The 15,861-nt window shown below is 43.5% G+C and overlaps 1 protein-coding gene across 9 annotated transcripts in view; it reads left to right on the top strand.

Annotated features, from left to right (window-relative positions):
• The window catches only part of LOC137874066 (protocadherin Fat 3-like), a 227,113-nt gene that overhangs the window by 89,786 nt on the left and 121,466 nt on the right, over nucleotides 1–15,861 (top strand). The window lies entirely within an intron of this gene.

Here is a 15,861-nt window from a genome sequence, read left to right as displayed (position 1 = left end):
CTGTGGTCACAGGAGGGCAGAGCTCCACATCCAGAGAGGTGACACTCTGCAGTCAGCTGACATTATGTTAAAAAAATATTCTAATATTCTATATAATATAGGCTGAGTGTTGGGATGCACAAGACTCACAGATAGAAGTTCAGACAGATTACAACAAACTCAGGTATTTTTATAACTCACTGTATAGAGGAGGATGCCAATGACCTCTGCGTTTCCTAGAAACTAAGCCTTGTGTTTGTCGCAGTACACAGTGTGTGAAAACTGGGCAGGCTCTCTTTTTTGCTCTAATGTGTGAGTTTGTGGGCTGCTGCTGCTGTAGTGTTTACGATGTTTTTAGATCTCTATGTTGGCTGCCTGGGCGATGCGGTTTTCTGATGTTCAAGTGGCCGCAAATTTAATTAATGTAACTTGATAATGCTTTTCTCTTTTATTGTTGGTCAGTTTTGTCATCTTTTCTGGTTAGTACTTGTAAAGCTTTATTGAGGGAGGTGGTTGTGTATTTATAAGTGATAATCAGTTGTATAGACAGACTGCAAATGTCTAATACATCACCTCTCCCACATGAAAGGATAACAGTGGTCAATACAACATTTTGACTCATTATATATCAAACAAACACCAACACAGATATACACTCGTACACACACACACACACACAGTCGTTAACATGGTGAGGTTGTCCCAAGGTGATGAACAGGAGCAGAGTGGAGGGGAGGATTTATGACCCTTGTTAGCTGAGCCTTGGCAAGCCCCATAAATCAGCCTCAAGCTGCTGAGAAACACGACAAAACACAATTACAACTTCAATTATTACACACACACACGTGCACGCGCGCGCACACACACACACACACACACACACACACACACACACACACACACACACACACACACACACACACACGCTCTGCAAACCATAATTTTGAACATTTCATTTAATGAGGACGTCTTAATTTGGTTTTAGGGACGGGGCCTCGGTGGAAAGGGTGAAGCAAACAAGTGAAAACCACCATGGCTGACTGTGACAGGCTGAGACAGCTGTCAATCAAACAAACACACCTTAAACTCACAAGGGTTTATTTGATATTGTCACATCAGTATTCTATGAATAGGAATTCTAAATACATGTCCTTGCATTTTAGTTATCATTTTAAAGTCCAACAGATACCATAGTCCTGAGGACTGATGGATACGGAGGTGAGGTTTTACCGTTTAAAAAAAAGTCTTAGTTGTTGAAAATGTTCTAGTTCTTATTGCCCAGCAAGTATCAAGTTTCTGTGTGAGCTGACTGTACAGCAGACATCGTCATTTTTGTTTTAATAATGCACACCGTGACTGCAGCAAGTTGAAAATCGCGGTATTCTGCAGCAATTTGAAGTGCTATGTTATTGCCTTTACACATTACACTTTTGTCATGGGGGATGGGGGTGTGGAGCAAATGCTGGGAAAATATGTAGTGACTCTGCTGTCCTGACTTTAGAGCGAAAGAGCGGAGGGTCTCTTTATTAAGTGTGTATTTAGCACTCTGCATGTGTGTAGTGTCTCAGTGTAGGTGTTTTTTTCTGTAATGTTTCATAACCTAAAATAATGAGGTGGTGGGCGGCTTAATGCTGTTGTTGTGTGTTAATATAGATGTGTTGTAGTCTGCCAGTAGCTGGCTTATCATTAGACACCCACCTTTACTTCCCACATACACACACTTACTGTGAAAGCCTAACCTTTCCATGTCGTTCTACCGCCCACTCTGTTCAGCAGGAAGCTCTTCACATCAAGACTCTTAATCACAGTGTCACTTCTCCCTGGGAACTGCTGTCTTTTGGGAGAGAAAGACAGAAAGGAGGAGGAGGTGAAGGAGAATTCATGGCTCCCAATTCTACAGTGATTCATTTCTAACAGGCGGGGAGGCCCGCAGCTTTGTTTTCCAACAAAACCAGCATTGTGGAGCCTTGAATGTGAAGCCAGGAGTTAACATAGAGGCAGATAGACATGGGCAAAGACGCACAAATGCACCCACTTACTGACTGACATTAGGTATATCCAAAATTACTGACCTGGGGATCTTTTCACAGCATTCCAGTGCTTCCCTTACACTTGTTTTAAGTAATCTGCTGGAAAAGGATTGTTTGAAAAAAACATTGTAAACATCAATTTAGTCATGTTATCAATAGCATGATTGCTACAATTGTCGGCTTAATTGCTATCAATGGATATTCAGTGATATCAGTGTCTCTAATGTCTGCTGAGAATAAATCTTCATAAATCCATTTAAAAATAATGACGGAATGGCGACCAGCTAAAGTCTATTTTGTCCTGCCACAGTTTCATAATGAACCAAAAATATTAAGTGGGGAATGGAGCCTCCTTCTCCCGGCGCACCTGCAGCAATGTCGGCAACCCATCAGACCTGCCAGGAAACGCAGAGCCCATTTTTTTTACCATGCTTTTTACTTTTTTATTGTTTCATCACCATTCATATTTATACAATCAATGTGTTTATGATTACATTATTTACTAGACCTAAATTAACTTAAATAAAAACAAAATGATTGGAGTCAAATTATACTAAAAGTACCAACGGTAAAAGTATACTCATTATACAGAATCACCCATTTTAAATATTATATTTATGGTAGGCCTATATCACTGATGCATTAACATGTTAATCACTTTAATGTCCCTTTGAGATGCAGTGGACTAAAAATATAGTTACATGAAATGTATTTACACTCAAATACAGTACTTGAGTGGCCTAAATGTATTTAGCTACATTCCACCACTGCTAGAACACAACAGTGAGTGTGTGTGTGTGTAGTAAGCAGCTGGGAATCATCATGAATTAGTGATATTTGGATGCCGTGTTGCTTACTGACCAGGAATAAACCAATATGGGCTTTTGGCTGATTTTAATATTATTAATGCCAATATTCATTAACTTTTAAATTCAAGGAAAAAAATCTTGAGAGTGGCAGTGATTGCCTTCAAAACATCTTCAACGTCCACACGGCGTTTCAGCATCGTTTTCGAGATGATCTCCGTCCAGACTAAAACGGCTGAAAACGAATATCACGTGACCATTCACGTACACTGGGCATGCGGGTGGGTGCCGGTGTAAACAGGAAGTAGATTGGTTGCTTAGTTAAGAAAAATACGACAGAGTAATAAAGTAGTCTTTAATAATGAAAGGTTGTGTTTGATACTTAAGATTTTCCTCTAAAATCTTTCTCTATAAACTCAAACAGACACATTTTGTGGAAAGTTTTATTTTTCTTAGTTACAGCGCTGCGGGTCTCGCTCTATCTCTCTCTCATACATCAAATTTACTTTCACTAACAAGGCCCACGCCAACAACAGTATGAGTTTCAAGGTTTATTGCATGATGGAATGATTAGATTTCGGAAGCTGAAGGGGTAGAGGGATGAAGGGATGTAGGGTAGGGGTCGAGGGGTGAAGGGATGTAGGGTAGGGGTTGAGGGATGAAGGGGTCAAGGGATGAAGGGATGTAGGCTGGGGGTAGAGGGATGAAGGGGTCGAGGTAGATGGATGAAGGGATGTAGGGTAGGGGTCGAGGGATGAAGGGATGTAGGGTAGGGGTAGAGGGATGAAGGGGTGTAGGGTCGGGATAGAGGGATGTGTGGTCGGGGTAGAGGGATGAAGGGATTTAAGGAAGAAAACGAGGAGGTTGTAGAAGAGAGATTAGGCGAGCAATGAGGGACCGTTGGTGTCCGATGGCTGGCGGGAACTGGGGGAATGGAGACGTAGAATGGGGGCTGTCTCTTTGGAAGCTCTGGTGGTGCAGAGTCCCCAAAAAAATATCCCAAAAAATCCCCCAAAAAATGACGAACTCGGATTCCGGTGGCGTTTCTGATGCAGGAGAGGTACGCGGGGGAAGACCGATGACCAAGCATCGTAATAATGTGGCCGGGAATTCCTTGGCTCGAAGCGGTGGAGGCGGGGCCGATGCGGAAAGGATGGCCCGAGTAGACTCAGGGGGTATTCCGGATCCGACTAAGATATGGCGAAAGTGGTGGTGAACCCAGGACCGCGTGGCCCCTTTGCCTGTGATGAACAGGAGATTTTGCGGGGAAGTTCGTCTGGCCAGAATTGAGCTTGTGCTTTTCAAGACAGTAGAAATAAGTGATGCACGGGAGAGGTACCGGTGATGATATGTTTGTCGAGATCTGGCAGAGTGCTTCGGGTAAGCAATACAAAAATTTCGGGCTGCTCTTGGTGGACACATGGCAGAGTAATACACATCCGTCTGAAGGAAGACAAGAAAGATGCCGGTAGTCTGGTTCGGTGGTAAGGACTTAGAGGGTGCTGGTGGTGTCTGCCTTAGGCGACCGGCTTCTTGGTCTGCTATATACCTACCTGTTCCCTGTTGGAGCAGTCTGTGCAGCTGGGGTACCTGGTAGAGGTGGAAGGAGTTAGCCAAAGTGGGTGGGACATGAAAGGTAGAAGTAAGGGAAAAGGAAAGGATGCTGGGATGAATGTAAGATCTTTAGTACGGTTGATAGGTAGCCGGTTAGGGTAACGAGGCTGGTACCGAGGTTTTGAATCGATCCTTTTCAGGACAAGTCGCGATTAAATATCTGTTAAACTACGTGCGGGAGTCAGAGATACGGCGTTCAGTAGGGGAAAGTGAAGTTGTGCAAGTTTGGATGCTGCTTCCGATCTGCTGTTAGCCTTGAATGTGTTTTAGAGAAGGGCTGTCGACTGTGTCGCTGGAAGTTGTTCCGTGCCGTAGTGACTCTGGCTGTGAAAGAAGATTTCCTGATGCCGGTTTGATGCTCGATTTGTAGATTCTGGCTGTGGCCGGTAGTGTTGGATGTAGTATGGAATTACCACAAGTGAAGCAGGGTCTGTTGCGTTTGGCAGTCATACCCACATGCCTGGGTTAATAGTGAAGTTTGGGGAAAAACATTGCAAGGTTTGATGTCTCTGGCACAGAGGGAGCTTGAAGTGGGTGGTATACAACCTGGCCCTCTGGAGGGACTGATGTAGATCGCTGGGCATCTTCGGCAGTGTGATGTCATCGGCGCACGCCTAACGTGGTGCGGGGAAACCCGGAAGTGCTCTGGAGGCTTGGAGAGTTGTGCTGCGAGTGCTTTAATAATGTAACCAAGTGGAACTGATGGGGAGAAATGATTGGGTTATGGGGTGCACGGGCCCTGATTAGGTGAAAAGATGCACCTGCTGGCAAATCATGTTCTTTCTCTTTCTCGCCACCGTCACGAGTGGTGTGCCGAGAGCCCGTCCTTTGTCTCCGCCACCACGAGCGGTGTGCCGAGAGCCCGTTCTTTGTCTCCGCCGCCACGAGCGGTTGTGCCGAGAGTCCGTCCACTTTCTCCCTCGCAACGAGCGGAGACGTAGTGTGGGGCGCATTATAAGGTTGCGTCGGGAGCTCAGTGTTTGGGAAGCATCCTGTACAGAGGGGACGGCGTGTGTTTGGGGGATGGCTGGTTTCAGGTATGTATTTATAGTTGGGTGGTTTTTCTTTATGTCTTTGGGTGTTGGAGGAATTGGGTATAGCGAAGTGTGTGATGTTGTATTTGTGTTTTATAGAGCTTCCTGAGCCGTACACTCAATTGTAGCTGGGGGGGAATCCAAGTGGGGGTGGCTGGTTTGCTGGACAGCCGGTGGGTTGAGGTAGCTTCTTTTTGGTTTGTTGACAGTTTTTGTGTGATTAATTGTTTTTGTTTTATTTATTTCCTAGTTAGTGGCCTATCCTGGCACATGGTCTGTGAACTCCTCCTGCTCACCAAACCAGCTGTCACTGGCTAACTTTACCCTACTCACAGTGCCAAACTGTAGCACCCCGTTGCCACAGAGACCCGGTTCAAACACCGTGAAGGCATGTACATGCAAGAGGCAGCGTTGTTATTAAAATAGCAAACTTTATTAGTACAACAACTATTTGGTTTAGCCAGTGACAGCTGGTTTGGTGGGCAGGAAGAGTTCACAGACCATGTGCCAGGATAGGCACCACAAACAACTTAAAGAAAAAGAAAAGAAACAAAAGACCAAGGCAGTGTCCCACTAACTAGGAAATAAATAAAACAAAAACAATTAATCACACAAAAACTGTCAACAAACCGAAAACAAACCAAAAAGAAGCTACCTCAACCCACCGGCTGTCCAGCAAACCAGCCACCCCCACTTGGATTCCCCCCCCAGCTACAACTGGGTGTACGGCTCAGGAAACTCTATAAAACACAAATACAACATCACACACTTTGCTATACCCAATTCCTCCAACACCCAAAGACATAAAGAAAAACCACCCAACTATAAATACATACCTGAAACCAGCCATCCCCCAAACACACGCCGTCACCTCTGTACAGGATGCCTCCCAGACACTGAGCTCCCGACGCAACCTTATAATGCACCCCACACTACGTCTCCGCTCGTTGCGAGAGAGAAAGTGGACGGACTCTCGGCACACCCGCTCGTGGCGGCGGAGACAAAGAACGGGCTCTCAGCACACCGCTCGTGGCGGCGGAGACAAAGAACGGGCTCTCGGCACACCGCTCGTGACGGCGGCGAGAAAGAGAAAGAACACGATTTGCCAGCAGGTGCATCTTTTCACCTAATCAGGGCCCGTGCACTCCATAACCGGTCCGGCAGACTCAATCGTTTCTCCCCGTCAGTTCCACTTGGTTACAATAGTTTGGAAAGTTGTGCTTTTTTAAGCAGACTGATGCAAAGGCGTGTTGCATTGGGTGATTGTGTTCTTCGTTTGAGAGAACTGTCCACTCGGAGAAGTGGAATATGAAGAGACTGTCAGAGCGTCGGAATGGTGAATCGCGGTGGTTTCGGCCGTCGTTCGAAAGCCTGGATCTCCGGCAGTCGGGAGAGCGGCGTGGGGGTGTAGGGGAAAGGATGGGGGGATTAAGTTCGAGGGGTCTGATGCCGAAACCGGGATCTCCCCCCGGGCTGTTGAAAGGTGGGGGCGGACGACTTCGGAGTTGATGGAGAATGGTTATCGAGAGCAGCGGGGAACGTGGATGGCTACACGCAGCCGAGGTTGCTGGCAACAAAGCGTGGTGAGAGGAGGAGGGAACTATGGGACTTCGGGACAAGGCTGGTTGTCCGGAAGGGTTGAGAAAGAGCCTTTGAGCAAAGGTAAGCGGTTTTAAGATTTTGCTTTTCTGTCGTACATCGTATTGAAGCCAAGTCGAAGTTTGGTTGTTGTCTGTCGTGCATCGTGTAGAAGCTGTAATCAGAGCGTTTGCTCGTATGTCTTACTTCGTGTTGAAGCTGAGTCAGAAAGCATTTGCTCGTATGTCGTACTTCATGATGAAGCTGAAATCAGAGAGCGTTTGCTCGTATGTCGTACTTCGTGTTGAAGCTGAGTCAGAGAGCATCTGTCGTACGTCGTGTGAAAGCAGAGCCGAAGAGGAAGTGAACGGGTTCATTGTGCTTAAATACTTGTGCACAGGAAATGAGCCGTGTTCTGGCCGTGGTCCTTGTTCCTGAACTAAGTTTGTGAAACTAAATTTAATATTAACACTTACACATAATAGTTTACTAGATTATGGGTCCATAATCCAATCTCACTGTTCCCTCTCAGTTTTGTTGTTGTCTGTTTTCACTTGTAGCTCTGCTGGTGGCTGAAGTCTCTGTCCTACTGGAGAGCAATTCATGTTTTGTTCCTTTATAGTTTATATGTGTGGACGTCACAATAGTTAAGAAATAATAACAATAATAAACAATAATAAGAAAAGGAAAGTCCTCTGTTTTGTGTCCGTCCTGCTCAAAGCCGTAGGTCTGATAACACCACTCATTAATGCTACAATAACAGCTGCATCCTCCGCAAAAATGCAGACTTTAACTGAACAGCTGCTAGTTAAGACAATAAGGTCAGCAACACCTGTAATCAGTTATCCATGTTGAATTAACTTGGTAGTCGATCGATATTCAGGGAATCAGGACACGTCGTGACTGCTAAGAACCAATCAAGTAGTGAACACATGATTGTTTACAAACTTATGCGTTTACGCCGTCCACACAACAAAGCAATTCCGGATTTTTCAAACTTATCCGTCCTTGGGAGCGTTTCCAAACTTGTCTGTTTTCGGTGCTCGTAGTAGTACATAGTAGTTTACAATGGATACATTTACCATATTTTGATATATATTGATATCAGGAGGATAGGATGAAAAAGCATCAGACTTTGACAAGGGTGACCACTGTTTATTTAAAGTGTCCTACAAACAGTCAACACTGTTTTATTAACCACGACCATGATTGTTCTCAAACTTTAAAGAACCACATCTTCATCTAACCCTTATCAAGTTTTTTATTTTTTTTCTTAAACCAACCTAAACCTTACCTTTAATGGTGACTGATCAGGAAACTCTCATATGAATATCTATATTAATTTTAGAAGGCAATGACGAATCATGTTGTCCTGCCAAAAGGGGTGTCAGATCTAATATCTAATTTATAATGGTGTGGACTGTATGTAGAATGTATAACGCTGTCGGTAATGGAATGGTTGCCGTTGCAAATTGAGTCAAAGTGGACTCCCTTGATCTTAGTGCTGATGAAGAGCCTCTGCAATCTGCATTGCTATAACTATAAATGGACATAGCAACCCTGATTCTCCTTAGTGTGAGTGTTTTTAATATTCTGTCTTTCAACAATATCTGTGTATGGTAACTACAGTATAGGTAAGATTAGAGGAAGATATGGTTCTGGTTAAGAAAAAGGTGAACATTAATCGATCTCCTGCATAAAATTCAGAAGATACATCCAACAACTTGATGTCCATAATCCAATAACCCATGTGCATTTAATTCCTATGAGTAATCCGGGTCCAGGGCAGTAAATCAAGTGCACTGCTTTGATTTGTTAAATAAGGTTTCATATTTGACTTCAGTGTTGATTTCATTGTCAGATATATCTAATAATATATATTTAACCAGGAAGTGGCTCCATTTTATATTTTATTTTTACCAATGCTTTTTTTTATGTTGGCTGCATCTCCTGCCTCTTTTGGGCTGAGGTTGGCCTGCTTGTGGCTAGCCTGTGGGCTGGGTTGGGCCTCTAGCTGCGCATACACACACACACACACACACACACACACACACACACACACACACACAGAGGTACATTCAGACTTTAACATCAATACTCCTGCCCTACAACACTGTGTCCTCACTTCACTTGCAGGACAACTAATCAGTCAAAGATACGTGTGTCTCACTGACTGTCCTCTCTTCCTCTAACACATGCACACGCACACACACAAATTATGAGTAACAAACTCAATGACCCATTGTACCCTCTGGACATGTAAACTCATTATGTATGAGATCTAATGAAGCACATATTTTTAGTAGCTGGGAGCTTCCCCGCTGTGACTACTGTGGTAGAGTGGATCATCCTCTAATCAGAAGATGGGCAGTTCAATCCCTGGGTCCTCCAGTGTCTCCTCCAGCATGTTCAAGTGGCCTTGAGTAAGACATTGAACCCCACATTACTCCTGAAGGCTGTGCCATTAGTGTGTGAGTGTGTGAATGATTAGATTACATCCTAATGGGCAGCTGGCACCTTGTATGGCAGCGTGTGTGAATGTGAATGGGCGGCAGTGCTTTGAGTGGTCAGACGACTAGAAAGACGCGATATAAATGCCATTTTACAGTCCACAAAACAAAAGGGCAGATCTTTGGCCCCACTGATGGAGATCAGGAAAAAAATCTATGCACTTCATCCTCTACAATATTTTGTTATAGCATCTGCTGTCCTCATGTTTCTGGGACAGCATCATATACACACATCACAAGACTGATAGAACATCTCCAAAATCTTGCTGCACACATTGAAGGATCGAAGTTTCCTCAAGAAAAAGAGTTGACTCATCCCCTTCTTGTACACAGCGTTGATGTTGGTCTTCCAGCTCAGTCAGTTGTTGATGGAGACACCCGGGAACTTGTACTCCTCCACCATGTCCACATCCTCTCCCAGAACTCTCAGTGGTTGTGGAGCCGTCATCTTCCTTCTGAAGTCAACCACCATCTCTCTAGTCTTGGCCACGTTCAGAAGCAGGTGATTTCTACCGGCCCACTCCACAATGTCATCTACTACTGCCACTACTACTGTACTCCTCCTCCCGTCCGTCCCTTATACACCCGACCACTGCAGAGTCATCAGAGAACTTCTGCAGATGGCATGATCCTGAGTTGTACTGGAAGTCAGTGGTGTACAAGGTGAACAGGAAGGGAGACAGAACAGTTCCCTTTGGAGCTCCAGTACCAGTGACCACCATATCAGACAGCACATGGCCCAGTCGGACAAACTGTGGTCTACCTGTGAGGTAGTCAGTGATCCAGGAGACGGTGGACACATTAACCCCCAGCACCCGCAGCTTCTCACTCAGCAGCAGTGGTTGGATGGTGTTGAATGCACTGGAGAAATCAAAGAAAGTGATTCTCACAGAGCCACCGGCTGAAGGCTGCTTTCTTTTTATTAAGAAGAGCTTTCACTGGTGATCCATGGCATGTTGTTGGGGAAGCAGTGTACTGTCCGGAATGGTATGGTGGTGTGTTCTGTGAGAAATTTAAGTTTTAAAGCATTCCTAGTGCTGGGTATTATGTGTCCCAGTGTGTTTACATAGGGTTAGTGTTAAACCAAGGAGTGTGGTCATTGAATGTATATTGAGTCTGTAAGAGGGGGTTTGAGGAATGTGAGGTGTGAACCTGCGGGGGAAGTATACGTAGTTGACTGAGGTGTCTGCTCAGGACAATGGGTCAGGATCCAAGGAGGAGCTCATTGGATGGACTTCAGCCAATCGTGGAGCTGATCGATAGGCTAAGGAATGTGATGTATGAGACTTTGGAGGGACAAAGGAGCTGTTTGTCCCCGGAGAGAATCAGACTTCCTTTGTACCATGGGGCAGATACATCAATCTGTCCTGTGGTGTGAACGAGGTCTCATATTTCTTGAAATATTTTACTATCGATAGTGTAATTTGGTTTGTGATTGTTTTGGCTTCTGTTAACAATATTAAATACTTTTGATTTTGACCTGGACCTGCTGACTCCTGCCCTGCTTGCTGATGGAACAACGAGGGGGGGGGGGCTGCTTCTTCTCCTCAGTGGCCTTCTTCTCCTCTATGGCCTTCTTCCCCTCTGTTTGAGAAATTTCTGAACATTACAGTTCACAGAATATAATGTATTCTATGATGCAGTCCGTCATGCTGTTGATGTCCTCCCCATGTGGTCCACAGAGCACATCCCAGTCCGTCGACTCAAAGCAGTTCTGCAGGGCGTTATTAGCCTCCTTTGACCACCATTTTTTCCCATTAGCTTATTATCTCATTGCATAGCTACTGTCTTCCTCAGTTGCACTGCTTCCAGCGCAGCTTGTTTTACAGTTTTTTTCAGGCGCTACCAAGCGTTTGTCCAACCAGTGGTCACATTTTCAAAACTCTAAACACAATTAGCACAGCATCGGTCTTTTGTGGCCATACCATTCACACATTTCATGTTGTTTTCAAACAATATGCAGTCAGTGAACACATTTCCACAATGCTTACATTTTCTTAACAGACAAGCTATACCTCCCAACAAAATTATGGATTGTTTTTGTATTATTTACGAATGTTAACACACAACATCCCACAATGGCAAAAACAATATTCCAAACCTTAGATACAGTCTAAAAACCTCTTCTGCAATGATATCAGTTCTAAAACAATATATCTCAGCTGATAATAAACAAACAATTGAATAATTGACACACAGCTGATTTATGTTGGGTAAATTGGGCAAACCACAGCTGATTCCAGTCTGGCTTAGACTCAGTGGCATTACTTATACAGTAAAAGGAGGACTTTGAGGAGTGATGTTTTTGGAAACAGAAACAGAAAAAGACAAACACTGTAATGTCTGGACGAGGAAGAGTAAGAGCAAGGGGCCCAGGAAGAAGAGCAGGCCCAGTGAGAGATGCAGTGAGAGGTGCAGGAGCAGTGAGAGGAGCAGTGAGAGGTGCAGTGAGAGGTGCAGGAGCAGTGAGAGGTGCAGTGAGAGGTGCAGGAGCAGTGAGAGGAGCAGTGAGAGGAGCAGTGAGAGGTGCAGGAGCAGTGAGAGATGCAGTAAGAGGTGCAGGTGCAGTGAGAGGAGCAGGGCCAGGGAGAAGAGCAGGCCCAAGGAGAGGGCAAGGTAGAGGTGTAAGAATGCGTGGTGGTGGCATTCCAAGGGCTGCAAGAACAGTAATCAGTGATGGAATTCGTGCCACTATCATTGACCATGTAATCAACCACGGTCTTTCACTAAGAGAGGCTGGTGAAAGAGTGCAGCCCAATTTGAGGTGGTCAACGGTTGCCTCCATTATACGCATCTTTCAACAAACCAACAGGTAAGTATTGCATTTTACATGGATTGTTTCTATTCTCACTTGACATGTCAATAAGGCCATACAGTAATGCATATGTTGAATTTTTTGTCCCTCTAAAGAATGCAACGTCTTCCTCCCTCTGGGGGAAGAGGAAAGCTCCTCACTAATGATCAAGAGCTTGCCATTGTAGAAATGGTTGTTGCAAATAATGCAATAAAACTGCATGAAATTCAAAGTAGAATTGTGGAGGACCATGGGATATTTGACAATATCGATAGCATCAGCCTCACAACCATTACGCGGACATTGTCCAAACACAGAGTGCGGATGAAGCAGCTCTACACTGTTTCCTTTGAGAGGAACAGTGAGAGAGTCAAGGAGCTACGACGACAATATGTCCAGGTATAGTGTATATTCAATTCAATGTCCAGTTCTATAAGCTTTGCACTTTTCAAGTAGGTAACCTACACAGTAATAGGTTACAGTACAGTATGGTATACAGTAATGACATGATTTACATAAACTTTGTTTCAGAGAGTTATGGAATTGGAGGCCAACCAGGCCCCTCATGAATTCATATACATAGATGAGGCAGGATTCAATCTGGCCAAAAGGTGTCGACGTGGACGAAATGTCATTGGAAAAAGGGCCACAGTTTATGTGCCAGGACAGAGAGGGGCAAACATTACCATGTGTGCAGCAATTGCAAATGCAGGATTACTCCTTCACAGATGTCAGGTTGGACCCTACAATACCGAGCGCCTCCTTGCCTTTCTCAATGATCTCCACCAGCGCCTGGTTCCAGAGCAGGATCAGGAGGGTGAAAACATGAGGACCTTTGTAATCACCTGGGACAATGTGGCTTTCCATCATTCGCAAGCAATAACAACATGGTTTGAAGTCCTTTTTTTAGTTCCCCCCCTTTTTATCTGGGCTTTTTGCGGTTGTTTTTTTGTTCAGAATGCTCTTGTGTGTTTCATGGATATTTTGTTCACTGTAAGCAATACTGTAAAACTTTTTCTGTTCTATCATACAGTAAACAGTATTTATACTGTACCTCCTGTAGTAAACAGTAAAGGGAAAAAAAAACTGATTTGGTTTTTACTGGAATGCTTTTGAATGTGAACATTACATGTGGACATACAGTTCCCAACCAAGAAATTTAGTGTAAAAACAGTGGATTGCATGTTTTGCATGCAAATACCTGTAAAACTGAAACATAAAAGTCTATGCAGTTTTTGTAATGTCAGCAATAGCCAGTATTTTGAAACCTGGTGTACTTTGATTGACTGGAAGGACCTTGTGAAGTGAAAACAAGAGTTATTCTTTGACAGAATAATTTCATTTTGAGTCAGATTTCCAGTGTTTTGGTAAAGTTAGTGTGTGCAGAGAAAGATGTGTTCTATTTTGAAATGAAGAGTTAGTATATATTTAACAAAATGTGTTTTTGAGAAGAAAATTATCCATTTCGCCAATTGTGGTTTGTAGGTGTGAGTCTGTGTTAAGAGTTTAGAAAAAGTATCTGAAGTATGGGTAAGCGCTTGTTAGCGATTGAAAAAAACTGTAAGTAGAGCTTTTATCCAATGAGATTTTGCCCCTATGCTCTCTCTAAGTAAAAGAAATCTGCCCGGAGGCCTTCAGAATTACAAGTGAATCCATTTGCAGTTTAAGTAAATGGGAACAATATTGTTGATTGTCATAGTCTTCAACCAATCAGATTTTTAGTTTGACGAGTTGGGCGTATATTCTTTGATGTGCCAGAGCTTCTAGCTGGCCTAGCCAAGTACATCATCATTAACGTGCTGCTTGATTGGTCAGTGGGCTAGCGTGACTGTTGTGAAAGCTAGCAGAACTTTGTAGTAGTAGAGATAAAGTTTAACAATATGTTAGAAGTTTTTATGTGAAATTACATTTTTAGCATTTTGGCATGTTTGGCGGTGACAATCCCAATATCAACTGCCTCTGTTGAGCAGACATTTTCAGCCCTCAAACGCATTATTCAAGAAGTACAACTGGGGAGGCTTGACTGTCATCACTGGTGTCCATGGCAATCAAGAAGGACCTCTTGCTGGAACTGAACCGCACCGATGTACTGTACAACCGTAGTATTGACCTCTTTGTAATCAAAGAAAGGAGGATGGACTTTGTCTTTAAATAGAGAACAGCAGCTTTGGTAAGTGAACTACTTGTGTTTTTTTACATCTGCAGTAGCGTTACTACTGTGTTAATTTTTCTATTGAGTCATTTTCATGATATGGTTAATATTGTTCCCTCTGATGTGAATAATATTTGAATGGCCCGTGCTCTTTAGTGTGTGGTGGAATGCGTGTTTTAGCGCCCCAGTTTTTCTGGATTGTGCAGAGGACTGTTGAATCGTGTTATTTGGGTTTTATGTTATTCTACCTGCTTTGTTGTCATATAAATATGTGACTGGTTCTTGCGAGTTTGTTCTTGTCATTGTGTTAATTACATTGATTTTGACTATATGCATTGTCTGTTAATGACGAAGCATCTCGTCATGCTGCGTTGTAGTGACAGACCTGCATCCTTTATAATTTTGCGCGTATTCATGTATCTGCACTCTGCAGTTAGTGTATTTGTAGCCCTCATAGGTGTTGAGCTTCATGTAACATTTTATTTCACTGGTTTTTACATGAAACAAATAATAACCTGTAGCTGTGGTGTCATAATGAGGTTATTGGGAGGTGGTTCAACTGTATTAGAACAGCACTGAAGGCCCAGGTATAAAATACACGGCCCACCACTGCAAAGGGGGAAGGGCAGTAGCATTGTATGCATCAATGGTATTAGCATACAGAAGATCCAGAGTTGTATTGTTCTTTGTGGGGCAGTCAACATACTGGTGAAAAGTTGGCAGTGCTTTATCCAGTGTGGTGTGGTTAAAGTCTCCAAAAAGCACCATAATCATCTCACCCATACCTGACAAAATGCATAGGTATAAATATATATATTGTTTTGTTTTGTTTTTTTGAATGAGAAGATAGGATTGCTATAAAATTATGTTTTATCATATCTTCTAATGATGCCATTCCATTTCAACTTTTGTTTACATCTAGTTTATTTAAATGAATGAGAGACACTTTTATGCTCAAAAGTCTTGCAATTATGCAATTGGAATATCAAAAAATAGTGCGAACTGTTTCAGGGTAGCGGTATAAGAAAGACGTGTGCCTTATGGACCTTTATGATAGTTTTATGAAATGCCAAAATCTGCATGATAGGAGTCGTAGTGTGCCAAACAACAGAGGTTTTTTTTTTTTCTTTCTTTTCTTTCCCCTTTTTGTAACAAGAGCACGTCTGAGAACTGCACGATTTTTATCCTTCGTTATTTTCCGTGTATTATTCTGTCAGCGGTTTATTTTTGATACGCCGCGCTCGAAAAAATCTCCACGCTCGCCTGCTTTGGCTGTGATTTCTCTGAAATGCGCCTTAATATTGCGTGCAGATGATTTTGTATGTGAGGAATAATCTCGCTTGACCTTTGCCTTTAAAAAGCCT

The sequence above is a fragment of the Cebidichthys violaceus genome, unplaced genomic scaffold (assembly GCF_023349555.1).
Source record: "Cebidichthys violaceus isolate CVI_PGR_0920_01 unplaced genomic scaffold, fCebVio1.0.p SCAF_1, whole genome shotgun sequence".
Lineage (NCBI taxonomy): Eukaryota > Metazoa > Chordata > Actinopteri > Perciformes > Stichaeidae > Cebidichthys > Cebidichthys violaceus.
Note: the sequence above shows the minus strand (reverse complement) of the source record. Positions and strands in the feature narration are given on the sequence as shown.